Consider the following 12,795-nt stretch of genomic DNA (forward strand, 5'->3'; position numbering starts at 1 on the left):
GTAAAAATTGTTTTTTCCAAAACTCTATTCATACAATTAAAAAAGTTATAGAGGGCCTTTAAAATCGCACATTTTTGAGAATCACGGTGCGGTTTTCCGTTTTTGATTTCTCTCGAACATCGAGCCCGTAACATGCATATTAGTTTCGAGCTAAGTATGCTGCAAATGCTTAAAGCCCCTCGAATCTGGACCACCCGGTACCAATAATACAAACGAAAAATACTGCAAAATTATAATATTTATAATAATAGCTAATATCATAAAATCCGCTAACAAACCTGAAAATAATTTAAATATGTGTGATATTTATTACTTACACCGTTTTTTTACTTGCAGGATATTTGGCTTCCGGTAAATTGGACAACCGAAACTCGCCCGTTGGTTCACGCTTGTGTGGCCCCGATAGCAACGTGACAGGTAGTAATTATTTTTATTTAGTTGTAGGTCAATTTAGCCATTAGGCATTAATTTTAATGGCCACGCGCGCGATAAGCCGAAATAAATGCATTGAACTGAGGTAGCTTTTACTTGATGAAAATCCATTTATCAAAATAAATAAGGCCTAAAAGTTCAGATTTTCACGAAATTATATATTTTGACATGACAATTGTTTCGACAACACCGTGTCGTTTATCTTTATCAAATGGGATAAAGACACGGTGTTGTCGAAACAATTGTCATGCCAAATATATAATTTCGTGAAAATCTGAACTTTTAGTTCTTATTTATTTTGAAATAAATGCACTCTGGCCAACAGTTGCTGGCCATCCACATTTTTTGTGATTCTAAAGAATAAAGCCGTACGTACCCTAAATTCATATACGCCTTTGCATACATCCATTTTTTTATTTACAGTTTTGGTCCGCTCGAGAAAATCCATGCGAAAATACCAATTTCTCGCGCTCAATCTAGACGAGATGACGTCATTTATTATTGAAATTTCTCGAAAACCATTTTCCTCTAGGAACCAGGAAACGTGGGAGGACTATAAACTTTACTGTGGGCATTTTTTCGACTATGGCGTGTCGGTTACGGGCAAAATAATCTAAAATACAAAAAATAGGATAATTTGGTTAAACATTGTGCTAAACAGAGTGCGCGAGATATTTTTTCTGCTCATATTTCTCCATTGCTTCCTCCAATCATCTAGATCTAGGTCTGCAACCGTGCAGCACCTCTTTTTAAATGTAGGGAAATGATCTTACTATTACTATTTACAAAACTTCTCAGAGGTTAACTGAAATTGGCTCGCATTCTACTCTGTTCCTGCTTATATATTATTTGAAGGAGGCGGAGCTAACTGAGGGGTATAAGTATCTCGTATGACTGATTCCCGTATTAGTGACAGGTAAAGACCTGAGTCGCGGTTAAGATTGTTTCGTTGCTTATAGATTTCTATAGATTCTAGGATTTTTCGATGGTAGAAATAGATTACATGCAAGAATTTTAGTTTTGTCGAATAAGATTTGATGTACGGTTTCATGATTGTGTTCGGTAACTGCTGATGAGTTTATTTGTCCTAGTGTTAAGGCTTTTTCATGTTCTTTGAACCTAGTTGATATTTTTCGTCCGGTCTCTCCAACGTATTCTTTGCCAGATATACGTAGAATGCTGTAAACTCCTGGTATCTCAAACCGAATTTTGTCTTTGAAGATTTTTGTGGTAAATCTGAATCATGACAAAAGTTGAAAATCTTCGTTTATTTACTACCCAAAATCACATTCCAAAATTTGAAAGAGTAACGTCAACACTAGTGAAACCATCGAACTCTTCTCAACTATCAAACACGGTGGTATATGTATCATCGCACCAACTTTCTGAGGCGTAAAAATCAGTTCTTGCCAAAAGGTTCCAACTTCGTCCGTGCCTCACGTATTATCCCAAAATTATTTCAAATGTCGAGTCTATCCTAAACAAACTACCATCTGAAACAGCTAATGAAACTCAATTTGAAACCGCAAAAATCCCTGAAAAATCCAAACCGCCTAAATCCAATATTCCAAATTCTACAAGCAGATAAAATATATGTTCCGGTGGTCATGAACACGAGTGAATATCAGGAAAAAATACAAGATATTTTTACAGACGGATCCTATCGTCAACCTTAAAAAGATCTTTCGTCATTTATGGAACGCAACCTTATTTCTGCTATTAAGGCTTCTTCTCTATCAACGGAAAAATTTGTCATCCCTCAATTCTCCTAAAATTGCTCGTCGCTATGGAATCTCCGAATTACCCTTTCTACCTATTGCCAGTACCATTGGTTCTCCGGCATATTCTATAGCAAAATATCTAGCGTTTTTATTCGACCCGCTTATAGGTAACACTAACAATTACCATTATATTAGTTCCAAACAATATTCTGGTTAATTTTGACTTAGAATCCCTCTTTAGTATAGTCCCTATTCCTAAAAGTTTCGACATTATTCCAGGTATAATAAAATTCGCAAATCTGGAACCCAGCCTTCTACTCTTAATTGGACATATTTTTCTTGTAATTGTCAAATTTATGAACAAACGTCGGGAACACCTATGGGTTCTCCATTATCACCAGTTATCGCGAATACATTTATGGAAGTTATTGAGAAGAAAGCCATCGACACTTTCCATCTAAAACCAAACATTAGCATGATGACGCTTTTGTTATTTGGCCTCATAGTCAAGAATCGCTGCGAGATTTTCTTAGCCATTTAAACTCTATACACCCCAACGTTTTCCTATTGAATTAGAAACTAATAATAACCTCCCATTCTTAGACATTTTTATAAATACGAAATGACATGACATTGGGCCATGCTGTTTACAGAAACCCTACGCACACAGACCAATACCTTAATGTTCCTTCCGACCCAAAAATCATAAGCTATCAACTCTCTTGCTTACAGAGAAGCCAAACTATCTCAACACGAGTCACTGCACCCAGGATTAAAACACTCTACATCTGCTCTTCTCTCTAATAGTTTCCAAATTGGAGATATTAAGCGTTCCATCACCACACTACTTACTACTCAACCAATCATAGACAAAATTTACAGCTTTCCAGGCACACGTGGCAAAGAATACTTTGAAGAGATCGAACGAAAAATATCAACTAGGCTAAGAGAACATGAAAAAGCCGTAAGATCATCATCAGCAGTTGCAGAACGCAATCATGAAACATGATATCAAATCTAAAGAATCTATAGAAATCTAAGAACCAAAAGTAGTAATAGGGTAGAATGCGCCCCAATTTCAGTTTAGCTCTGAAGAAGCCTACGTGATGATTAGCGAAACGTCAGCAAGTTTGATTTATAAACAACGGACGCAGGAGGAATCCAGAAGATTTGTAAATCGTCTTACAGTAGCCTGTGGAACTTTCTGTGAAAAATTAATAATAAATAATAGGTTTTACTACTCGTCCAAAGATCTGACGTAAGACAGTAAACGTCAACCCTCGTTACCTTTTCCGCGATTTCCTATGGTCATTTGGTGCGTTGACGCCTAGCGTCTCGACCAGACGGTTAGTCAACGGTATTTCTTTCGCCAGTCATTCCGAGTTTTCCCGTTTACGATCGCGTGCGGCGGGCCGGCGTCTCCGCACGCGGAAAATTAATACGACCAACCTTCCCCGCCGCCGTCTCCCACCACCCGACGGCGCGCGGGTTGAAAAAGGACGCGCGATATCGTCCCGGCAGTTCACGTCGCGGTTGTTAAGTTAGGTTAAGGACCCAGACGGTCCGATTTACAAGCTACGCGGCTTCGGTCCGTCTCGTGGCGTTCCGCCGTCCCGAGCCCTCTCATTGGTCCGTTTTCCACACGGCATTCCGTCGTCTCGACCGCACTGCATCTCGCGTCGCTCGCAAACGATCATTTCGTTCGCGGTCGTCTTGCAGGGAGGTTTCGTGTTCGATATGCGTTTGACATCGCTTCGGATCTCGGTGTACCCGGCGACATCCGGTTAAAAAGTTCCGACGAGAATATTCTCGAAAAAACGGGCGGTTGCTCAACTAATCCGCAACCGTCGAAGGTGGCGGTGAGACAGCCTTGTCCCGAAAAGCAACGCGGTCGTGACTGCGGCACGGTTTTTTTCTCGGCTTAGCAACAGGCAGTTTTTTACGCGTCGTCGCCCGCTTGATCAATTTTTCGTTCGGCTAGAGGCTCCAGACGGCGGTATTTCGGGTCGCGCCGCGAGACCTTGGGACGGTCGACGTCTCTTTTTCCTACGACGAAAAAATTCCGGCCTCGGGTGGCGACATGAAAAAAATGTTGTGCAATTCAGTGCAAGACTTGTCTCCCGACGGCGACGTGTCGGGTTGAGTCAGTGCGCGCGGCGTAACACGTATATCGTTTTTTATTTCGTTCTCGGAATTCTTTTGCTTTACGAATTTGATTTCGATTGTGCGGTGCCAGGAAGTCGCTCGGAGATTGTCGTTGATATCATCGGCGCGGCCACTTCGTTCTTCATGGTACGTAGTTAACTATCTATAAGCTTGAAATGTGACGATATTGTTATTGTAATAGAAAATAAAACGTTCTTTTGTTGATTCGGAAACCACCGATCGCCACCAATATGATTTTGGATTTACGTGTCAGGTCTATAAATAGACCACACCCACGCAAAGGCTCGCGGAAGTGAAATATCGGTAAAAATACTGTAGGAAGTTTCCTTTAAAAAATCAAATACTAGAAAAGTTCGATGTTGTATTGATTTATACTTTTGAATTGCTGAAGTAGACTTTGCATGAGCGTGGGATCTAAAATGGGAAATCTGATGTACCAACTATGTTGAAAATATTAAAAATTAAAAAAAAACAAAGCTTAAATTCTGGGAAAGGTTTTAAAAATCGCCCCCATTTGTTTTCCTTTTTTAACGCTTCGGCAGGCAAAATACAAAAAAAAAGTTTTTTATTTAAAATGTCTGCTAGATGACATTTGTAAAAGAAAATGCGGTATTTTTTTTACCACCCTATTTGAAATAATTGAAGCAAATTGAAAAAGTCTGTAAACATGGGAAGATTTTTTGTAAATCTGCACCGAGTGGTCAGTTATTATTGACCTGTGCAAAATGTTATTTAAATATTGAATTGCTCTATTTACAAGGAGTTGTATTTTCGTGAATATCTAGAATGGAACTCCTTAAATAAGTATTTAGAATTACTCGGAACTTTCTTGGTACATTGCATTTATTATATTTCCTATATCTAAACATTATCGTTTCTGAGAAAAATTGAATTTTGTGTCAAAGTAGTTTTGCGAGTTTAAATATATTTATCTATTTTTTCTACTGAAAGGCTTTGTTTTTATATTTAGGGTGGATTGACTATAGATGGAATGGTGGCTAACTTTAGTGGTCTACATTGATATTTTGAAAATAAATAAAGACGTTGTAGTGACTAACTAAAGAAATACAAAATTTTAAATAAAAAAATCATTGAAGTATTTTTATTTAAATAGCACTTTGTATATATAATGTTACCTCTTTCAAAAAATTGTAGAGTTCGAAATGTTAGCAAAACATTTTTGTGAAAATCCTATAATATCCTTATGTTTTGACGACTTTGTTTTGAAATTAATGCTTAACAGTTTTATGTCCCTTAACATAGGCCTTTCTCTTTTACAGAATAAAAAGTAAATGAGATGGTAATAAATTAAACAATTAAAAAAATTAATGTCGCCAGATATAAGAATTGTAGAAACAACTAAATATGAATTGCGCGTTAAATTTCTTCTCAAGGAAGTAGTCCAACAATACCCAAGTTAGGAGTGTGTATTTTTAATGGTTGTCAAGGTGCTTGAACAAGACAAAGAAAGAGAATAAATAATTTGTACTGCAAATTTGAGAACCATATTTTTTTTATTTGTCAAATTAATTCCGAGCTCAGTCTTTCAGGATCAGCCATTTGATTTTTAATTTGATTTGAAACATTTTCAGAGAACAACCCAATTCCAAAAAGGTGACAGAAGTTTCCAAGTATAATACAATACAAAATTAATGTCATTCACATAAGTGTTTCCTTAAATTTAGTAGTTAAAAAGAAGGATAAGGGGTAGTCTAATTCCATGACCCCTCTACTCATTAAAAAAATAGATGCGGAAATTGTTTTTGTTTTCGTAATTTGTTATTGTTCTATGTATTTTCGTTAAAAAAAAACTTTTTTTGGCTAAATTTGTGGCCCGATATCTGGTTTTTGAGCCAACGTTTATATAACAAACTACCCTTCACTTTAAACAATCACATCACTCCACTTCACTTTTCGCTTTTGCTTTGAAGCACCCTGCAAATATACATTTCAATACACAATGTTTAGTGCTTGCGGTTTAATAAAAGAACTATTATCATCGATGACCTATTCAAAATTACAACACGAAACTTTTGCGCAACTGAATTATCACGCATTTTCATTGGTTAATGCGTCAATGACGTCATCCGGCGGTTAATGTTAGAGATTTTGCCGAAGTCGGCAATGATTTCGTAGTGATTTGGCATGATTGCGGCCGATTTGTGACAGTATTTCGCATAGTGCCGGGCAAAAATGTGTAGACCATAATGGCGAATATTTCGAAAAGTAATAGAACCACCTTTTGTTCTGAACTTGTTCGTTTCTGTTCCGCTTTTTGTAAAAACTTGTATTAATTCATCGTCTTTTAATTTAGGTAACTCACTTTTCACATATATAACATCATATAAATTTTCTGTTATTCGTTCGCTCCATTTACTATCATATAAAACTATTGAAGAAAACTTTGATTGATTGATCATTCTTGGTACATTTTGTTTAACTCGTTTGTTAGTTAACTATATTCGCCTTGCGTACACCGCAGTTTTTTTTTGTATTTTATGTTGCACAATAAATAATAAACTCTATTATTATTATTATTATTAATTGACCACTTAATTAACTTTCGAAGTCGAAATGTACAATCCTATTCCTAATCTCTGCTTCAAGGGCTGTCTGGGTGTCGGTATGTTCAGGATCTCCTGAATGTTTTTTAGTCATTCCGTTAGAGACAATTCATCATCAGAGTCAAAATCATATTCTGCTTCCAAGAAAACTACATATTTACAGTTTGCAATAGTCTTTTTGCTAACTTCCTGCCAAGCACGGTGAATAAAATTTACAGCATCCAATAAGCTCACTGAAAACTCTTGTCCATCATCAATTGCTTCTATCATCTTGATCAGACAAATCTTCCTATAGTGACACTTCCGGGGGTGGATTATGCCTTGATCCATAGGCTGCGATTTTGAACTGATATTGGGTGGCATAAAAACCAGTTTGATTTGGTTCAAGGGAACATTGGGATGTGCTGGACAATTATCTACTAGAAGAATAATTTTTCTGTTCTTCAATTCTATATCCCACTGGAGCAGCTCTTCGGTAAATAAGTCAGATGTCATCCACGCTTTGCTGTTTGACCTGTACTTGACTGGTAGGATCTTGTTTTTAAAACATCTGGGGTTTACTGATTTGCCGATAACAAACAGCCTTCTCCTTTCTGTCCCAGACATGTTTGCAGTAACCAGAACTGTTATTTTGTACCTTGGACAATTTTTTACTTGCACACCTCGCTCCTTGGAATGTTAATGTCTTATCAGGGGTTAGTTTGTAGAAAAGGCCGGTCTCATCGGCGTTAAAAATATTGTCACTGTCACTGTTGTGAGCCAGTTATTAACAACATTCATATCAACTGATACAGAGATACAATTTCTCTTCTTAAAACTTTCAATCCAAATTTTGGAACACACAAAATCTCTTCCTTCTATTCTACTTCCCATTTCACTTCCTTTTTGCTGAAGAACTGGACCACTTATAGGAACATTTTCTTTTCTTTTTTGAGTAACCCACTGTAAAAGTCCCTTACTGACGGCTTCATGAGTTGATTTTTTGAGTCTTTTACAACTTGCATTCACTTGACCATAGGACGAGAAAATCCTAACTTTTTTTGAGGTATCGGAGACAGTTGCTGTAGGCAAACATCGTAAAGTTCCTGGTTTTCGTTTCTGCTTCTCCATTTGAAGGTCGGTCGTCAATATTCTTCACGAAATATTAAACCACAATTGAGATCAAAACAATAACAAAACAAATGTTCTATTTATTTTAACCTTTCTCCGGGAAATTACCTGGTGAACCCCCGAAAAAGTTCATTAAAAATGAAAAATGTATCTTAATGTTGACGAAATTTAGTTCACTGTATCCGAAAGTTCACTATAATCCGGGTTCACTATAAACATTAAAAATATACATTTGTATTTGTGAGTGTTCACAATAAACGGGTTTGCTATATCCGAACTCCACTGTATTACAAATTATATAACAAAATGTAAGCACTTTTAACGGAAAAAGTTTAGGCACAACTGTCGACTGATTTATTAATTTTTAATCGCTGAAGTAGTCTTTGCATTAAGAAAAAAAAACGTGCGTTCTAAAATGTCAAATCAGTAGTTTTGCTGTAATAGAAACAGACTCGGTTTTTCCCGCAACACAAATTGTCCCAATAAAAAATAAAAAATGAGGTGTCTGCGAAAACAACGGTACTATTAGTTTTTTTTATTTGAAAGAAAAATCACGCGCATTTTTAAGTGACGTTTTCGGAAAAACCATTTTATAATACCGACACGACGTGGGCCCGCGATACCTATTTATATACATAGTGAGTCCGTCAATCCGAAATTAGCATAAACATTGTTTTAAGTGCTTGTCTGCGCACGTATGCGCAAGATGCGAAAAAAAAAACGAGCGGTTTTGTTTTCGCTTTCAGAAACCACCGACGAATATTATTGTTATTTTTTAACTAGTTGTCGGCAAACTGTGCCGCGATGACCTTGAAAAATATCGACAAGAACTAAGCTCGATGTTTAAACGTATAGTTGCTTATGTTTGACAATGATTGTAAAGTATTTATGTTAATAAATCATATGGAAATAATTTATTTGTCAGGAACAACAAACACAAAAAATGCAAATAATAAAAATATTCAAAAATAGATTCCTAAGCCAAAAAAGCAAAGAGGTAACTAGACATAACCTCAGATTCTCACAAATTGTCGACAAAGACAACCATGAACATTTAATAGTGTGTGGTGAAAATTGTAATAAGTTTCTCTAACGCAGCTAGAACCGCTGAAAAAACAAATCAAATGAAATGACCGCCCCCTAGTAAAGGGAACCAATGGCAGTACTAGTGATAATCAAGCAAGATTCTAAAGAAAATTATGTGTTATCATTTGTAAAATCTAAGAAACTTGACCAAGATTTAAAATGTAAAATGATAAAAGCGTTTTCAAAATATCACTTCCACACCTAGAAAGGATTGAAATATCTGAAAATCTGTGGCCAAGAGATATTTTTTTCAACTATTTTTTCAAACTTCAACTCCAGAAAACAACAAACTGAAACTAACTGTTCTTCATCAAAATACCAGATCAATTCTATGCACACAACAGCTTGAAGCACAGTTCGTGGTTATGGGAGTAAATGTGCTGTGTTTGAAGGGACATGAGTTAAACTCTACATGTATCGAAGGTTTCACTTTAAAAAGGTTTTTTGCTCGAGACACAAGAAGAGGTGGAGGTTCTGCTATCTTGTTTAGCACATTTTTGGAGGTGTTTTTACTCGATACAATTGTTAACATTAATATAAAAAGAATGATTGCGATTAATGCTGTCTTATTAATTAAGTATTTAGTGACTCATTTGATACTATCGTATTTATTTGTCTGACATTTTCCATTCGCCTACCTGGCTATGGAAATTCGATTATTGTGTTCTATTTTTAAACATGGCAACTAAGAATAGTAATAATAATAACAGTAATAATAAGGTTCGGAATAGTTATAACTAACCTTAATGCTGAAAGGAGACCTGGAATTACATATCGGGTTGCGTGGTCATAACAATATCGTTAATATGACAGCACGCAGGAAATTAGTTTTTATTTTTAAGCGAAAATCGTACGAGGAACTAAAAAAATAGAGATCAGATTTGTTCATAAATGAATGATTGATGATTAGCGTAACTTCAGCAAGTTCGATTCGTCAATAACCAGCGTCAGGAAGAACCCAAACGTTTGTAAATAGCAAATGCTGACATTGTTCTACAAATAAAGTGGCAAGTTTTTCAATCCTTCACTTAAAAGTTGTTATACAAAACTATTTATCAAAACTTTTAGCAACCGCCTAAATTGTTGTAAGTAAATTCGTTTTAACAAGCCGCTTTTTTAATTTAATTTAAAACAACCATTTTCCTACAAATAAAATTGTAGGTTTTTTTCAGTCCTACAAAGTTTCGAAAAATTTCGCCAGGTTATTTATCTCGTAAGCAAAAATTAACTAAACCCTCGAAAGCATCAAACCACAAATATATATAGTGATGATTGTCTGACCCCATTGGAATGACGATGTTATAGGCTACTATATAAGAACATATTTTCATTCAGTTCACTTTTCAAGACCCACAGTTACAATACATTTTTTGTAGGACTAGTGATAACTACTTATTTTTATGTAGGACATTGATGGATTTCGGTAGAGAATATGCTAACCCATCATTTAATTTTCATGACCCACAGTTGCTGTAAGTAATATATAATCGTGAAGTCAACAACTTTTAAGTGTGTAGCATTAGAAAAACCTTCCACTTTATTTGAAGGTCAATGTGAACATTTATTTATAAAAATTATTAGCAAGCTACAGTAGAAAAGTAGCTTGTTGCTCATTTTTTATAAATAAATAACTTGGAGGGGAATTTCAAGTACTCAACCCAAGATTTCGCTAAAAACTGAACTGCTGCTGATCATTTTTGCATGGTTACTAGCTTCACATGATTTGATACCTGCGCTTTTTGTTAGCTGATACCCAAGGAACATTATTAATTCCTCAAGTTCGCTTTATTTATATACACGCTTAGTGGTTATAACATGGTAATTAAGGTTTTAGTAGTGATCGACTACTTATTGCCAAAAGTTTTTTAAATTCAAGATATGCGAATATTTAAGTAGGTAGATCTACATGAAAAAAATATGATAAATTGTTAAATATACTATTAATAATAATAATGATAATAATATACCATATAAAATATAATTTGCAAATAGTAAATATACATATAAATCATATTTAGTTTGTATATGTGTTGAAATACCTTCGTCATCTTCAAAAATCGTCGCTGGGCGGGGCAAGTTCGTAGCGCTTAGCGCGAAACAGCTTTTTATTATAAAAGGAAAGAACTTCGCGGTTTCGTGTGGTAAAGGGGCGCAATGTTTTTCTAGAGTGCTTCTGTGAAACTGTACAAAGTGTGCTTCACATCTCGTCGAGCTTCAGAGTTACAATAGACATCGGTAAATATTAAAATTTGCACAAATAATAGCGTTGTCGAATGATATTTTTTCAAATATCTCGCGCTCTGTATAATTGACGAAACCTGAAACTCTCTCTCGACACAGTTTACGATACTGTTCAAATAAAATTGTCCGATCTTTAACGGTTTTTCAGTTAACGCCAATAGTTTACTCAGAAAAACGGAAATTTTTAGGATCTTTTAGATTTTTTGCCCATAAACGACACACCCTGTATGTGATTCAAACAATGTTCGAAATAGGGGTTATAGCCCTGCATCTTCCAAGTTTTCTGTGCGCCATAATAATCAATGACGTCACCACGTCTTGACAGCCCCCGAAAAAGCGATTTCAATATGGATTTTTTAAAATATCCCGAGCAGCGTATGTGATAAAACCGTAAATACAAAAACTGTAGCTCTTGATGCGGCCTGTGACACTGTTTGAACCTATTAGCCATATTTTTTACGATTTTTGATTTGCGGCTAATAATTTACTCTGCAAAAGAACAATTTTCTAGGTCATTTAGATTCTTGCCTGTAATTTGAAAACCCTGTATATAATCGAAAAATTGCCTAAAATAAAGGTTATTGCACTGGATCTTCCGCGTCTGCTATCTAAAGAATTTTTGCGGATCGGGTAAACGATTATGGAGGAAAACATATTTTTCTGAAAGCTAAAATTACCAAAAAAAAAGTAACATTTTTTTTAAAAATAATTGGAAAAGTTTGATTGCACACAATTTCTACCGTTTAAATGTGGACACGGAGTTCTCGGCTAAGTTTGAAGTTGATATCTGCAAATTTAGGACACATAACACATTTCTTATTTAGCACCTAATATCGGGAACACCCTGTACAATAGGTGAAAACCTTAAATACAAAAGTTTTTGCTGTCTATACGGGCTATATCGCAATATAAAAGAAAGTAAGATCTGATTCACAGTCACAATTTTCAATAATAGGGGGACCAATTTTTCCGTCACGGGGCAAAGCTCTATAAATGTGCCAAATATGAAATCCATTGCTTCAAATTTCGGATACTTATCGTGTTTCATAGCAAGGTCCAAAAAACAGTCGAAAATCGCAAAAAAAAAGCGTCGGATCAGGGCCATTTCTTACAAGCTTATGTGCCTCGTGGAGGGTTAAAAAGGAAGCAAATTTCAATTTTGTAGCTCCAACAGTTTGAAACAGACAAAAAAAAAATATTTTCGACGGTGATCATTTCTGTACGAACGGCAATCCCATAGGACCTACCGTTACCGAGATATAAAATTTTTATTTTATCGATTTTCGAAAGTAACAAGTAGTGGTACAGTTATATCCAGTCTATTCCCTTTTTCCCAGTATTCTTTTATTATTTTTTCTGTATGTGTCACAACAGATTGAAGTTTCTTTGGTAACTGTCTGGAGAGCTGCCTTCCAAACACATCATCGTGCCTTGCCTCACATATAATATTTTTCTTCAGCAATTATTTCGTCTGT

At 35.6% G+C, this 12,795-nt stretch overlaps 1 protein-coding gene across 2 annotated transcripts in view; it reads right to left on the reverse strand.

The window, feature by feature from the left end:
* Positions 1-12,795, reverse strand: part of LOC132704165 (ubiquitin-like-conjugating enzyme ATG10) — a 169,787-nt gene that overhangs the window by 73,101 nt on the left and 83,891 nt on the right. Inside the window, exon 1 of one of the 2 annotated variants that reach the window (XM_060673997.1) lies at positions 3,441-3,929. The exons of the other annotated variant lie outside the window; for it this stretch is intronic. The gene's annotated coding sequence lies outside the window, so the exon portion shown is untranslated. Of the gene's footprint in view, positions 1-3,440; positions 3,930-12,795 lie in introns of those variants that run through there. 2 annotated transcript variants of the gene reach the window in all.

The sequence above is a fragment of the Cylas formicarius genome, unplaced genomic scaffold, assembly GCF_029955315.1.
Source record: "Cylas formicarius isolate icCylForm1 unplaced genomic scaffold, icCylForm1.1 PGA_scaffold_6__28_contigs__length_40554024, whole genome shotgun sequence".
Classification (NCBI taxonomy): domain Eukaryota; kingdom Metazoa; phylum Arthropoda; class Insecta; order Coleoptera; family Brentidae; genus Cylas; species Cylas formicarius.